Source organism: Tamandua tetradactyla, chromosome 21, assembly GCF_023851605.1.
Source record: "Tamandua tetradactyla isolate mTamTet1 chromosome 21, mTamTet1.pri, whole genome shotgun sequence".
Taxonomy (NCBI): Eukaryota; Metazoa; Chordata; class Mammalia; order Pilosa; family Myrmecophagidae; genus Tamandua; species Tamandua tetradactyla.
In genome coordinates this window covers 24,923,497-24,938,494 of record NC_135347.1, presented here as the reverse complement: position 1 = coordinate 24,938,494, position 14,998 = coordinate 24,923,497, and the positions used below count along the sequence as shown (strand labels likewise).

General features: G+C 32.3%; 1 long non-coding RNA gene across 1 annotated transcript; it reads right to left on the bottom strand.

Annotated features, from left to right (window-relative positions):
* Positions 1-761: 761 nt before the first annotated feature.
* On the bottom strand, positions 762-14,967 carry LOC143665311 (uncharacterized). Its single transcript, XR_013166867.1, has 4 exons — positions 14,843-14,967; positions 13,197-13,295; positions 3,901-4,031; positions 762-855 (listed from the first exon to the last, which is right to left on the bottom strand). It is a non-coding gene; the product is annotated as an uncharacterized LOC143665311 (long non-coding RNA).
* Positions 14,968-14,998: the final 31 nt, after the last annotated feature.

The window sequence follows — 14,998 nt, the reverse complement described above, 5'->3', positions numbered from 1 at the left end:
TTATAGCCTCTAGACCCTGGTAAATATACAGAGGATTAATGTTTTAGAGAAAGCTAGCTTGTTGCCTTCAAAAGGAAACCTCTTCAAATCAAAGTCTCTTAAGTGCCCTGACCATAAAGTGAATTTTAAATAAGTACTGTGCAGAGAAACAGAAATTGGTTTCCCCTCAATCATTTGTCTGTTTGCATTCACGGTATGTGTGGCATTTAAAAAACATACATATATATATATCCATATGTGTTGCTTGCAGAGATTTTTATGCATGTAGGCATTCTTATACAGAAATCCTCTTTTAAATAAAAACAATACCAAATGGATTAAGTTTGTTGAATTGTGTACCTCGGGTAAGAAAACAAAAACATTTTCTTAAACTTAATTTATTCCTTTGTGTGTGAACCTCACATCATTTGAAGGTGTCGTTTTTAGTTAAGGTGTGACTAACTGGACAAGCTTGGTCCTTAATCTTATTACTGGAGGCTTTATAAAGAGACAGTCATTGGGAGAAGTCAGAAGCTGGAAGTTAATGGGAACTGGGAAGAGAAAGGAGAGGACATCCCATGTGATGGGACAGACAAGGGACCCTAGGATTGCTGGGTAGCCAGAATGCTACTAGAGAGAAGAAAGCCTTCTAGTCTCTGAAGCCATAAAATTCCTGTCATCAAGCCAAGCCATCGTATGGTATTTGTCATAGTAGCTTGGAAGCTAAGACACCAACAAAAGTAAGGAATGTGTAATGCTTTCTTTATGTAATTTAAGAATCTCTTTACTTACTCATTTAGGTTTTTCCTATACCTTCAGGTTATGGCAGTCCAAAAGCATACTGTGAAAATAATGTCAAGAAACTGCTCCCTGATTCTAGAAAAAGTTGACAAGTTTTACTGTCATTGTTTAATTATTCTGGTACAGTAAATTAGTATACCCCAAAACAGTTTTAAAACTCACATACCCTGTAAACTTAAGTAATCTAAATAACAAACAAGCATGGCAAAATGGTTTCATATCAACAATGTACTGGACTCATGTGAAAGGATGCCTCCCAGACTATTATTACTTATTTTGGTCTTTTCCTCCAATGGCTCTTTTGGATTTGTTATCTCCCTGCCATGGTCCAACGAGGAAAACAAAATTATAGAGCAAATGAATGCTGGAAGGAGGGGTTTCTGGGAGAAAAAATAGACCAAAATATTTTCAGAAAATGATCCCGATCCTATCAGAATTCAACCTGATTTACCAGGGGAAGAGTGTGGTGATTTTGTAAACTTGTAGCTTCAACTGTTTACCATTTATTGTATAATTCTGAGACCCCTTGGTTTCCTCTTTTTCTAAGCCTGGGTGTAGTTAGTAGTGATTCAGTGTCCCTTAGCTAAGAAAGTTTACTGGCTTATAAATCGTGAGTTTACTGTATAGATTCAATAACTTAGAGACTGTTGCATTCATCTTCACAAAATCATCCTACATAATTTAAGCATTATTTAATAACAGGTCTGACAAACTAAATTTTTTAATACTGATTCATTGCAGTTTGACTACTTCATAATAATGTCCCAGGTGGTACTTTGAATGTTTCCAAATCCATTTTAGGCAAGATTCTTCTGAAAAGTTTTCCTGCTGTTACCTAATCTCATCCCTAGTGATTTAATTATTGTTTAACAAAAAAATATTTTTTTCTGAGATTTGCCTGTTTCACCTTTTTTCTCAAATTCTAGTGCCAATCCTTATGGTATTACTACTGGGAGGTATAAATTACTCTGTAGCATGAACTGAAATGCAACATAGGATGTTTTGGCATGTTTTGCTTTATAATAAATGATTAGAGCATAATTTATGGTACAGATAAAGACTGTTTAATGCCATATTACTACTTCTTTTATATATCTGATTTAACTGCTTCACATTACATAGAGCTAAATTTGGTTAGTCTATGACTGATGAAAGTATTATTTCCATATGTATTTATAGTCTCATTATATTTTCAAGAACACTTCCCACACAAATAAAATGTTATAATTTTAGCTTCATGACTTCAAAAAGTATTTTGTGTATGGATAATGATATTGTATACTAAAAATGTGTTTGACTTGCAACATGAATTGGGCAGCTCATAAAAACTATCTCAATAATCAGTTCCACAAAATTTTATAAGAAGGATACAGTATATGATAAGATGCTATCATAACAGATACCCCTTCCCAACTTTCATATTATATATATATATATGTGTGTTATTTCCTTATTTTGACCTATGAGCTATAATTCTGGCATTTCCCAAGGGAAAGAAGGGTTATAGAATTGAACCACAAGACCCAATTAATTACTTATGTTTGAAAAAATAAGTATGCTCTCATCCAAAATAGAGCTAGCTAAAACAAAACAAAATACAAATGAAATATGTAGAAGACAAGGTCAGGCAGAACCCATAGTCCACCCCTTAGTTCCCACCACTACCATTTTTCTTTAAATAAAATATTTGAAAAGAATGAAGAAGATTGTTTGATGCTTTTGAACCAGACACATATCCTTCTCTGTTCTCTGATCAAATCTCAAGTTACACTAAAGGATCTCCAAATAAGTTTAAGATTATAAGCAAAAAAGACATGCACTCACTCTTTGCCTGAATTCTGGAAGTTGACAATTTTGAAATATTTGTTTCACCCCAATAGTGTGGAACCAATAAGGAAGAGATAGCTGCATGGAATACAGATTGGGCTTGATAATAATCTCAAGTATGCAAATAAAGCATCAGAGTGCCAAAGCAGTCTAAGAAAGGTAGCTGCAACTGCAGGATAGCCTGTGACCAGAAGGACTTTTCCTGGTGTAGTGAAAGTGTCTGGCTGTGGCTTAAGCACGCTAAGTGAAACATTGAAAAACTCCATAGCTGAGGGAAAAGATGCCGATAACAAAAGCCCCCAACTCTTATATAAAAAGAAGGAAGGGAAAAATTCAATATTATTGAGATTAAGCCTGAAATTATTTAAATTTCATTGAAAATGTTAAGTGTATCTAGAAGTGACTATTCCTCTGATATCAGATGAAATATTACTTGCTGCAGTATTGCTTAAGTTTTGCTCAGTGAGGTGAATATTAATCTGTAATTAAAGCAAATATATCAATGCTCCATCTCACAAAAATTAATTCTGATAAAGACTTTATAAAATATATAACATCAAAACACACGAAATTCCTAGACACATGAAGTTTCCATATATCTAATGTATAAAATCATCATTGAAAATGCCCATTTTAAAGTATGTGTTATTAAATTATAGTTAGATAAAATTATCCAAAAATATTGTGCCAATTTTAAGAAAAATGGGAAGTTTGAATACTTACTAATGATTTTACTTAGCTATGAACAGAATCTCTATACATAGGGAATAAGCAATTTGATATTAAAAGGCGTGATTACTTTCTTTTTCATGTTTGCATGCCAGTGATTACATCTGCATACCAGTGGTTACTTTTCCAAACATGACAGATAAAAATTAATCTTCAATTGAATTTATTCAAATACTTTAGACATCTTAATAGTTTTTACTGCCAAATATCTTGAATCCTAAACCTTAATAGTGTTTAACTTTATGGGCTATTATTTGACTGTACCATAAATCAAGCTATGCAGGGACAATAGCAGCAAGTAGTCTACTTGATTTGAAGGATACAGGTACAGAAAACATTTGCCTGTACATGCAAGAAATTTTCAGCACCTAGAGGAACCTACATGTGTCTATGAACTCTGAGTGGTCAAAGAGGTGGATGCTCAGTCCTGCAAAGCCACTCTTCATCCCTCAAAGTCTTGCAGGTGTAGGCGTTGTTTGTCAAGTGTACAAGCTCCATCTGAATAAATGAAATTTATGCTCATGGACTTTATGGAATACAAATAGCAGATACAATTTAACATACCTGACTTTCCTAATGTCTGCAATGGACACCATTCAAGACTGTTGGTGGGTGATTATTTTCAAGGAGCATTGGAGGAGGAGTTCATTTTTTCTTTACATTGCTTCGTATAATTATTTCTTAAAACGTGAATTCTATGATCAAAATGGAAACATAAAATGAAAGTATATTTCTTTCAGCTGTCTCTGTTGTATTTTTTGAAGCTAGGAAGGAAAATTTGATTTATACCTGTTTATACAGAAATTAATCATTTCAACAAATTAAGTGTAATATTAATGTTCAAGCTAAAAGTTAGGAGATCTCTTAGCCAAACTAATGAAGAGGCAGTTTGCTGTTAAACAGACCAAACTTCTGTTATGTATACTCTTCCTAATACCTCCAAACTTTACTTAGGATTACTCAATAATGTGTACAGTTATTACCTCTAGTACCTCTAAGGATACTCTATTTGCTTTTTTTCAAAGTTTATCAAATTTTAATTTCAATACAGTAAAATTCACCATTTCTTGGTGTACACATTGATGTGTTTTAACAAATATATAGAGCTGTGTAACAAACACATCGATTGAGATCAACAATATTTTCATGACCAACAATGTTCCCTTGTAGTCACTTTGAAATCAATCCTCTCTACCCAAAGCCAGGCTCTGGCAGCATCAGCTGAATTCCAGTCCCTATACGTATTTTTCTCTTCTAGAAAGCCATGTAAAAGAATGATATATTGAACAGAGAAGTACAGATTTAACAAACAAGTAGGATGACTGAAACAGTATAATGATATTTCTTTTTTAGTCTCCATTGTTTTTGAGCAACTAGATGGAAAAATTGAAATTTTCTTCAATTGAAAAAAATTGAAAAATTGAAATTGTTGAACTGTAACCTGTGCTTAACTTGGACATCTGTTCTATAACTACTTGTTAAAATGTACTTTGAAATTTGTTGCTTTTTGTATATATATTTCACAATGAAAAGAATGTTTTAAAAAAAGAATGATATAGTGTATAGATGTTTATGCCTAGCTTGTTTCTTTTAATATAGTGCTTTTATGATTTATCCCTGTTATTACATCTGCCAGTAATTCTTTATTTTTTATTTCTGAGTTATAATAAGAGTGTACGGACCATGATGTTTTTTAATACACTATCCAAGTGATAGATATCTGTATAGTTTTCAATTTAGAGCTAATGTGACTAAAATGGTATAAACATTCCACACGAGCTTTGTGTGAACATATATTTTCATTTTTCTTGGGTAAATAAGTAAAAATAGGATTGCTTGGTTATATGGTGTTTCAGTTTGATAGAGTTGCTGGAATGCAATATGCCAGAAATGTGTCAGCTTTTTCAATGGCAATTTACTAGATTAGAATTTACAGTTCTAAGTCCATGAAAATGTTCAAATTAAGGCATCAAGAGGAACACACCTTCCTTGAAGAAAGGCTGCTACTTTCTGGGGTTCCTCTGTCACACGAGAAGGCACATGGCAATATCTGCTGGTCTTTTCCTCCTGGTTTCTGATTTCAGTGGCTCTCTCCCTCAGCTCCTGTGGGTCCTTGCTTGTTTCTCCTGGGCATTTGTCTCTCCCTGCATCCTTCACATGGTTTCATCTCTCTGTTCCTGCATTTGTCGCTCTGTGTTTTCTGCCTTTATTCTCTTCATCGAGGACTCCACTAAAAGGATTAAGACCTGTTTGAATTGGGTGGGTCACATCTCCATGGAAACGACCTCGTCAGAAGGTCCCACCCACAAGAATGGATGTAAAGAGCATGGCTTTTCTGGAGTACATAACTTCAAATGAGGACATATGACATGTGTAAGTTGATAAGATACTGCTAAACCCTTTCCCATAATGGATGCAAGTACAATATCAGCAATGTATGATATTTCTAGCTGTTCTGAATCCTTGTCATCACCTTAAACTTTCCATTATTTACATATTAGCAATTAAAATAGGTTTCTCATAATGTAGTGGTTTTAATAGTCCTTTCCCAAATGAGTAATGATGCCCACTACCTAATTTTTTAATTTGGTTGTAATTAAATTGCAAATGCTCTTCATATATCCTGGAAAAAAGTCATTCATCAAAAATATGTTTTGCTATTATTTTCTCCTACTCTATGACTTGCATTTTCATTTTCTTAATGCCTTTTTTGAAAAACAAAAGTATTAAATTTTGATGAAGTCCAATTTATTAGGTTATTTTCATATATTTTTTCCAGCTTTTGATTTCATTGAAGAAATAATTTCCTTATCTAAAGTCACAAAGATTTTATTTTACATTTTCTTTAAAGAGACTTTATAGTTTGGATTCTATATTCAGCCTTAATATCCACTTACAATAAATTTTACATATGGTGTGAGATATGGACCAAGGTTCATTTTTTCTGTGAATGTTTAATTGAGTCAGCACCATGGTAGAAAAAACTATCTTTTTATGCTGACTTACCTTAACATTCTTCACTTTGTAAAAATCATTTAAACATCTGTGTGTGGATTAATTCCTGGACTCTCTATTTTGCTTCATTGATCCATGTGTCCATGTCTTTGCCAATTTGGTACTGACTTCATTATTGTAGGTTTATAATAAGTCAACTTTAAAGTCATTTTGGATAATATAGGTCCTCTACTTTTCTCTGTGTAATTTCAAATCTCTGTCCGACATTGATATCAAGCTCATGTCAGTGTCATAAAATGAATCTGGAAGTGTTCTCTTCCAGGTTCTGGAAGAGGTTGTCTAGAATTCATGTAATTTTTTTCCTCAAATGTTTATCAGAAATCACCATTTAAAGCATTTGATCCTGGAGTTTTCTTTGTGTGAAGGCATTTAAAAAAATCAATTTATTGAATGCATAAATGATTGTTCATTCAAAGTTCTTGAATGAACTTTGCTATTTTAGATTATTCATAGAATTTACCCATTATGTAAAATTTGGTGAATTTATTGGGGTTAAATAAATAATAATTTTCACTTCAATTTCTGTAGGATCTGCAGTGAAGTCCTCTCTTTCATTCCTGGCATGTGTCATTCGTGTATGTTTATCTGTGTGTGTATGTGTGTGTGTGTGTGTGTGTGTGTGTGTAAATCTTTATCTTTACACTATGTTTTTCCATATGACTCTTTTTATAATTTTCATCTCTCTGTTCAAGTTCCCCATTATGTTTTTTCATGTTCACAATTTCCACTATATCTTTAACACTTTTTGATAATTGTAACATCTTTGGCAAGCCTAAACTGATTTTTTTCATTGTTTTCTTTTTTTGGCTTCTGATTCATGGTTAATTTGTGTGGTAAGCTGAATTTTGCACCCTCAAAAACATATGTTTGGTGTAATGTGATGGTGGCTCAGTGGCAGAATTCTCACCTGACATGCCAGAGACCCAGGTTCAATTCCTGGTGCCTGCCCATGCAAAAACAAAAACAAAATGCATGTTCTTCTGCATTCCTATTATGTGACCACATTATAAATAAGATGTCATGAAGGTGTTATTTTTAGTGGATGATGAGGCCAACTGAATAAGGGAGGGTCTTAATTGGGGTCCTTTAAAAACAGAAGAAATTCAGACATAGTAAGAAAAAGCCACAGGGAGGAGCCTGGAACCAGAAGTCTGTGGGAACTGGGAAGAGAAAGTAAAGGACCTGACCATGTGAGGTGAGGAGGGAATCAAACAAAGAACCCCATGGATCACTGGCAGCCAGCAACCAAATGGTGGAAAGGAAAGCACTGCCTCACTGACAACTCGAATTTGGACTTCTTTAGTTTCAAAACCATAAGCCAATAAATTCCCATTTTTAAAAGCCAATCCATCGGGTAGCATTTGTCATAGCAGCTCAGGTAAACTAAGACAGGAGTCAGACTTGTTTTCTGACACCTGCAATGATAGTGATGCCTGTTATGTAACAGGAAATACAGCAATTAGTTACTCTATATGACATAAGCAGTAAGCAGTGAGGAAGCAGGAGAGATACATTTCATGCTTTGCATCTATACAGAGAAGCAATTATTTTATTTGTGACTTAGAAATTGATGTGGCTTTATTAACCTAAGAAACAATTTTCTTCACTTTTCCAGGGTTAATTTAGGATGAAACTGACAGACCGTGGCAGTTTTGACTTAAAAAATTGTAGATAAAAAACAGTCAGTAATTTCAATGACTTCATGAAACAACTTTGTAGGAGTTAACATATAATCTTATTTGCAAAACTGCTGAAAATAAACATTTTGATTCACAAAAATCAAGATTATATTAAAGCCAGAGTTCTAAACTTAGTGGGAGGAAGAATAATTATTATTTAAACATAGTGTAAGTGCATTAAATTGGAGACATATGGCCAGAAAAAGCTTTGTCCAAAAAAGCACAGCAAAGTTCAGTTTCTTTGAACTGCAAATGACCAATTGCAATGATCACCCACTGTGCCGGAGAAAAATTAAATCGAATTTAGTTTTGCTTCAATTTATTTGCAACGAAGGGAGACAAACTCTGTGCACACCCATCACATTCTATCTTTGAACCAATAACTAAAAAGTTGTTAAGGCATCTTGTAAAAGTTGAAAGGTCAGTGGAGGGTTTGATCCTGAATAACACAGCACTCCTTCAATCTTTTAGTTCAAAACAAACATAGAAGACACAGTAAGCTCAACTGATAGAAAAGCTGTTTTATTTCTCTAGTGTAGATAATTCACATGACCTGTTTGGTTCACCTCTCGCTTTTTATATAAATAGCCGACGCCCTTCACCTTCACATGTTTCTGTGCAGATGGTCTAAAAGATTGTCTTTTTTTTGTTGCTAGCCCATCACATCACTTATGGTTCTGGGAGTGGTTATTTTTTTTACTGGAATTCTCAATAATTTCTCTAATATTTCTATTCTGTTCTTGTGCTTGCAGAGGACTGAAAAAGTCACTCTATCGATGTGTCATAGAAGAATCCATAAGCATAATTCATTAATTCAAAATAAATGTCTTTTGAGAACCAATCACATGACAGTCAGTAATTTAGGCACTAAGTATACAGTGAGTTCCAAAACAAATAATAAGGAATACCCTGCAGCTGTGATTTATGAAGCCACATATGAAATCATATGAGAATATTTTACTAAAAATAAAAACAAATTAAAAAAAAGAAAAGTAGAGATTAAATAAAGTTTATATATTCTCTAGCCAGAAATTACAGGCAAACTCTCTTTCTGTCTCTCTCTCTCTCTCTCTCACACACACACACACACACACACACACACACAAACACACACACACACCTACCTCATGGGAGGAGGAGGAGGGAGCATCTAACAACTCTAAGGCCAGTAATGATATCAAGTTCTTAGTATATTCCAACAAAATTTATTCATTGCACATTGTGTTTAGTCCTTAAATTAAGTATGTGTTAGTGTGTATGTGTGTGTAACAGGCCCTTTGTGAGTTAAATAACATTATAAATACTACATTTTTTTACTACATAACACTAGAAATTATATCATGTATTCATTTTTTTTAGCTCCAAATGCCATTCAAATTGAACTATAGTAAAGGTACCATACTCCATTATACACATTACTACATTTCATGTGCCCCACATGATTATTTTTAAGGCATATATACTCCTTCAGCTTTATAATTTATAATTAATTTTCGGTCCCCTTAGGATTCAAAGATGATATGGTTTCTGATCATGCTAGAAGCTAAATGTGGGGATGTCTCTGGGATAAAATGTAATTGTAAATCCAAAAGCCTAGTAATGGCTCAAGCAATTATTACCTGAATATAAGACAAAGCAAGTTATTTTGAAAGTTTTAACCTAACATTATGGAGCCACTTAATGGTGGGAACTAGATAAAGATTTCTCCCAGTTCAAATGAAGAAAATATTTTTGAGAGATACACAAGCAATAATTGTACATTGGATGTTTTTATTTTTGTGAACATGACGTTTTCTATGGAACAAAATAACTCATATACTTTGCTTAAATTCTTAAATAATCTGAGACATTTTTATAGTACAATATCATTACATATTTTAAAATCTGGCTTAAAATGTACTATTTTACATTATAATTAAAATTGTTAATCAAAACTAAAGTTTTCTACTTTCAAAAATGCATTAAATATGCTAATATTGTGTAAAAATGCTGACTGCAGTATACTGACATGTTACCATACTACTAATAACACTAAAATATTATGTAGTTAATATTAATTGCTTAGAATATATGGTTCTCATTTGTTCTCACTGGTTTGAGAAACATTATTCCTGATATTAAATAATCCCAGTGATTATAAATGATAATAAAATTTATAAGGTAATGAGTATTAGAGTACATTAAGCTCTTTTTCCAAAATACCTAACATTTTAATCAACTTAAGAAATCAGCATAATCTTCAACTAGCCTCAAAATATTTTATTTTAAATTACTATACAATTCTAAAAGATTTTTAACCAAAATGCAATTGGGATTTAATTCAATATTGTTGGCATCCACTAAGTTTACACTTATTTTGGTTCACTGTTAACAGGCCATGTAAGGCCATGACCTATTTTGACTTAATTTGAACTCCTACTAAAGACTATCAGTCTTTCAATTAACCTTACTCCAAGGTTCAGGCTACTTTGAAACATAATATTTGTTAAAAATGGTTTGAAATAGTCAGATATTTTGTACTTTTAATTAATTTTAGTGACATTTCCTAAAAGATTAGAGTCTAATCTGGTGGTATTAAGTCAAATACCATCAGATTAAATAATAGTGATTAAATCATTATTATTGTAATTGGTAAGTCATAATCTATTTTAAAATTTTGATTAACACATGTACATGATTTAGAAAGTAAAAGTTTAAAACGGAAGTCCCTTGCCCATTCCACTAGTACAGACACATTTCCACACAGCTGTTTTTAAGTCATTTTTCTCTTTTGATGATTGTTTCTATATCTCTAACTAATATACCATGATTTTTTTCATGATTGACAATTTAAACATGATTTGTTGTCTTCATAATGTGGAAGAAAAGGATCATGAAGATGTTATTTGTAGTGGAAGATGTGATATGTTTTAATTACATATTTGAAGTCCTCTTTTTACTTACATATTGGTCTATTTAGTTCCACAAATTAAAATTTTCTAACTTGAAATAATAAAATTAAACTTTTACTTCCTTTTTTATCAGTCTCTTGACTCTTCTTATTATAAAATAAGTACATTTATTGTTATTGCTTCTTAAGATCTTTTTCTTTCTTATCTCCCAACCTTTTTCAAATAAACATTGACTTCCTCATCATGCATACCCTTTATATTCTGTTCTTTAAGCATAATTAAATACTTTTGTATATTATATATGGACTGATTCTAAATTTTGAAAACTAAAGACATTTATTGTTTTCATTATTATGATGTTAAAGTTTCACAGCAGAGCCAAGTAACTCACAATGATTAGTTTTTCTTTCATTTTCTAATAGCTTAAGCTTATACTGATAAAAATATTTTCTCATATTTGTTAACAAAATCATAAAATACATAAATTTCATTTCTGAATTTATAGTTTCCATTTGATATTATTGTTTAAATAAAATAATCTGCATATGGAATGAATATAGTAAAACTCTTTTGCCTTGGATAAATATCTTCCACTCTATTCTCTGCCACTTTTCCCTAAAAATTAGTTAAACAGGAAGAAAGTTTAATAATATCCATAATGATGACAATATTTTTAAAAATTAACTTTGAATTATTTTAAAATTTATTTTCTACTTTCTTAGTTTTCTTGTAAGCTGCTGATATTAGAATTTTTAAATCAACTTCCTTTTCATTGAGCTGAATACACTGTATAGCATATTTCTGCATTGTATTAATATTCTTCTACTTAGAATATTTAGAGATTGTTTTCATTTTCTATATTTGATTTTCATCAAAGCTGATTCATGCAGCTTACAGTTTTGAAATTAACTCCTCAAAGTTCCTTGCTGTGTAAACAAGGATAAGGTAAACATCTATCATCAAATGCCCCTTTTAAGCTGTGCCATATTTGACTTTGCAAATCAATGTACCCTTGTGATGAAGTGATTAAGCTATTTACTGCTCTGGTACAGGAAATCATTAAATAGATCATAAACACCACATTATAGGGTGGGTGTCAGGACCTCCAAATTCTACTCACCAGTTAGTTGTGTGTCCTTGAACAAGTCACTTAATCTTTTTGACCTTAATGTCCTCATATAAATGGCAAGGAGAGCAATTATCTCTATGGGCCTCTTGCTTATAAATCTCTATAATTTTATTCTACAATTATCTTTGGAATGGATTTAGCATAAGGGAGGAAAGCTTCATTGCAACAGTTATGCAAATAATCTCATCTGAATTGCGGAGTTAATTTAATAAGCCTCTTATCTTAAAAAAAAATTCAGAAAAAAGTAAATATTCATTTAAGAAGTGTACTTTAGATTACTTTTAGCAGAAAACTTTTAAAAGATTTCCTCCTCTAACTGAATATTTCTGGCAGCCACTTATCAATCATGTGTTTCAAAGACTTTGTAAATGTGACTCACAGAATTCCATCCAACTGTGTACTAATAGCTGAGAAAAATTTAACCATAGAATCTATAACATTATATTTACAAACTTGCTTTACTTTCTCAATTTCTCTTGATACAATTTATTGATCCTAATAAATAATCACCTATAGAGATTAGATATTTTTGTAGAAAAAGTATAGTTTTGATACAGCATAGGAAAGAAGAGAATCATAATCCCTTAGGTTTTGCCTATATTTGGCTCCTCTTGACTTGCTGGCTGGCCCTGAGGCAAACTGATCAAGTTACTGTTTTGTAAAACTTGCCAAATATTGTCAGGGCTTTGAAAAAGGAAATGAATTCCTAAGTGTAAAATGTTCTATGAATAGATGGGTCAAAGACCAGCTCATGTGAAACATATTTCCATTCTTAATGAGCAATTGTATACTTAGAAGGGAATGACAAAAGAGCTCCCTTCCAGCACACTCCTCAGTTTGGAAGGATTCTTTGGGAAGTGGCAATAAGAATTGGGTAAAGGTATCACTTCATTATTTGAAGCATCCATATTAACAAGAAAAACATAGCAATAATTATATTCAGGATAATATTCTTGAGAAGAGCTGGTAATAAATGTTATTAACAATTTATTAGAAAGAGCAGAGACAGAAGATTTAGAGATAGGTTCAAATTGCAAAGTTACTACTCACTGGCTCTGTAAATCAAGGTTTTGTGCCCTTCTTACCCATTTGACAGTGTGGTGGAGATATTTTAAAATAATTTTCTAAGAAGAAACATGGTCTTACCAGCAGCTCAGTTCAGGGCAGACTGAGAAGGAGTTCTCTTCAAGCACAAGTCATCATTAGCTTCTGAACCTCCGCCAAAGGATCTTCACTCTTCTCCTACTGGGATTGTAGAGGAGTTATTTATACATATATGTGAGTCTCTTCTCAACTGCAATGTGTCACATTGGCAAATGAGGCATATGACAGAGAGTAAAATTTCATGTTTAGTATAGTTCAACAGTTATCTAAAATCTAGTTGAATGGATTTCATATACTCTAAAGAATTCTTCTGGATCAATACGCTGCATTCTACTACACATCTTTTTGTTTTCTTTATTGTGAAAAATAACATACATACAAAAAAACAATACATTTCAATGCACACTGCAACAATTAGCTATAGAACAGATAACAGAGTTTGGTAGGGTTACAGTTCCACAATTTTAGGTTTTTCCCTCTGGCTCCTCCAAGACACTGGAGACTAAAAGAAATATGAATATGGTGATTCAGGAGTCATACTCTTTTGTTAAATCCTATCTTCTCTGTTATAACTCCATCTTCTCCTTTGGTCTTTTTAAAAATTATTTATTTTTTATTTAAATATATTAATATATTCACATGCCATGTAATCATCCAAAGTGCACAATCAATGGTTCACAATATCATCATATAGCTGTGCATTTGTCATCATAATTTACTTTTTCATGAAAAATAATATATATGCATTTTTATTTCTTCCTCAACCCTACCCCCAAAGTTTTTTGTATTTGAATACGAATAACACTTTTATGTGAATTACACATTTATGTTGATGCTGTTGTTATAAAAAACAAAGCACCCACACAAAAATGCTGAAACTCTTATAAACCAGAAATCCTAGTAAACATATTTATATTATTATTTGTTGAATGTCATATAAGATTTTAATGAAAATATTGACCTCTAGTCCCAATGACAACTGAATTCTTTCAAGCAATTTACTTTCCATTTAGGCACAACAAATGGCAATAGGTAAAGTTTCCTCTTTGTTCTATTTTTAGACAAATTTGTGATGCCCTAAGTATACATAGGTGAAGGTCATTATGAAAGCATGTTTTCTTAATGCCAACTCATATCACATTTTCCTCACTTTAGTTTGTATTTCTTCTTTCATACAACTGTCCATGTTGTCATTTAGTCATTTTTATGGTCCCTTTTTAAGTGAGTAATTTCACTATCTTCTTGGAGAAAAAGGAGACTACAGATTAATTAATTACATGATATGGAGGGAGTTAAGATCTTTTGAAATGGTCCTACATAATGCCAAAATAGGTAGAACTAAGTCCATAAAACCCATACGAATAAGGAAAGAAGGCTATGGCCCCTGAGAGTGCTACAGATTTCTTTCTTAACTCTGACCAGCATTTGTAAAAGCAAACTAAAAACAAAGGACAGGGGAACTCAGTGGTGAAGTCCATACAGGCCAATATTAGGGGCAGAGAGAGAGAAGAAGAGACGTTTGAAGGGTCTATCTAGAAAATCAAACAGAACATACCTGGGGCAGAGGTAGTTTTGGGAAAAAAGGGATTTTATTATTCATTCTTCCTTTTTAAAGAAGGGATTTAACATTTATATAATATCACAATACCTTTTGGAGGATGCTGTCAGAATATATTGGCATTACTTACAATCTTATTTTAGTTGTATGCTGTATATTGAGGGATATGGGATTCAGTGAACAAATATTTCAACTGGAGATCAGTATATTAATCATCTACCTTTTACCAAATAGTGAATGATGAACTTTACTGTATTAACATAACCTGGTCACTTCTCGAACACAA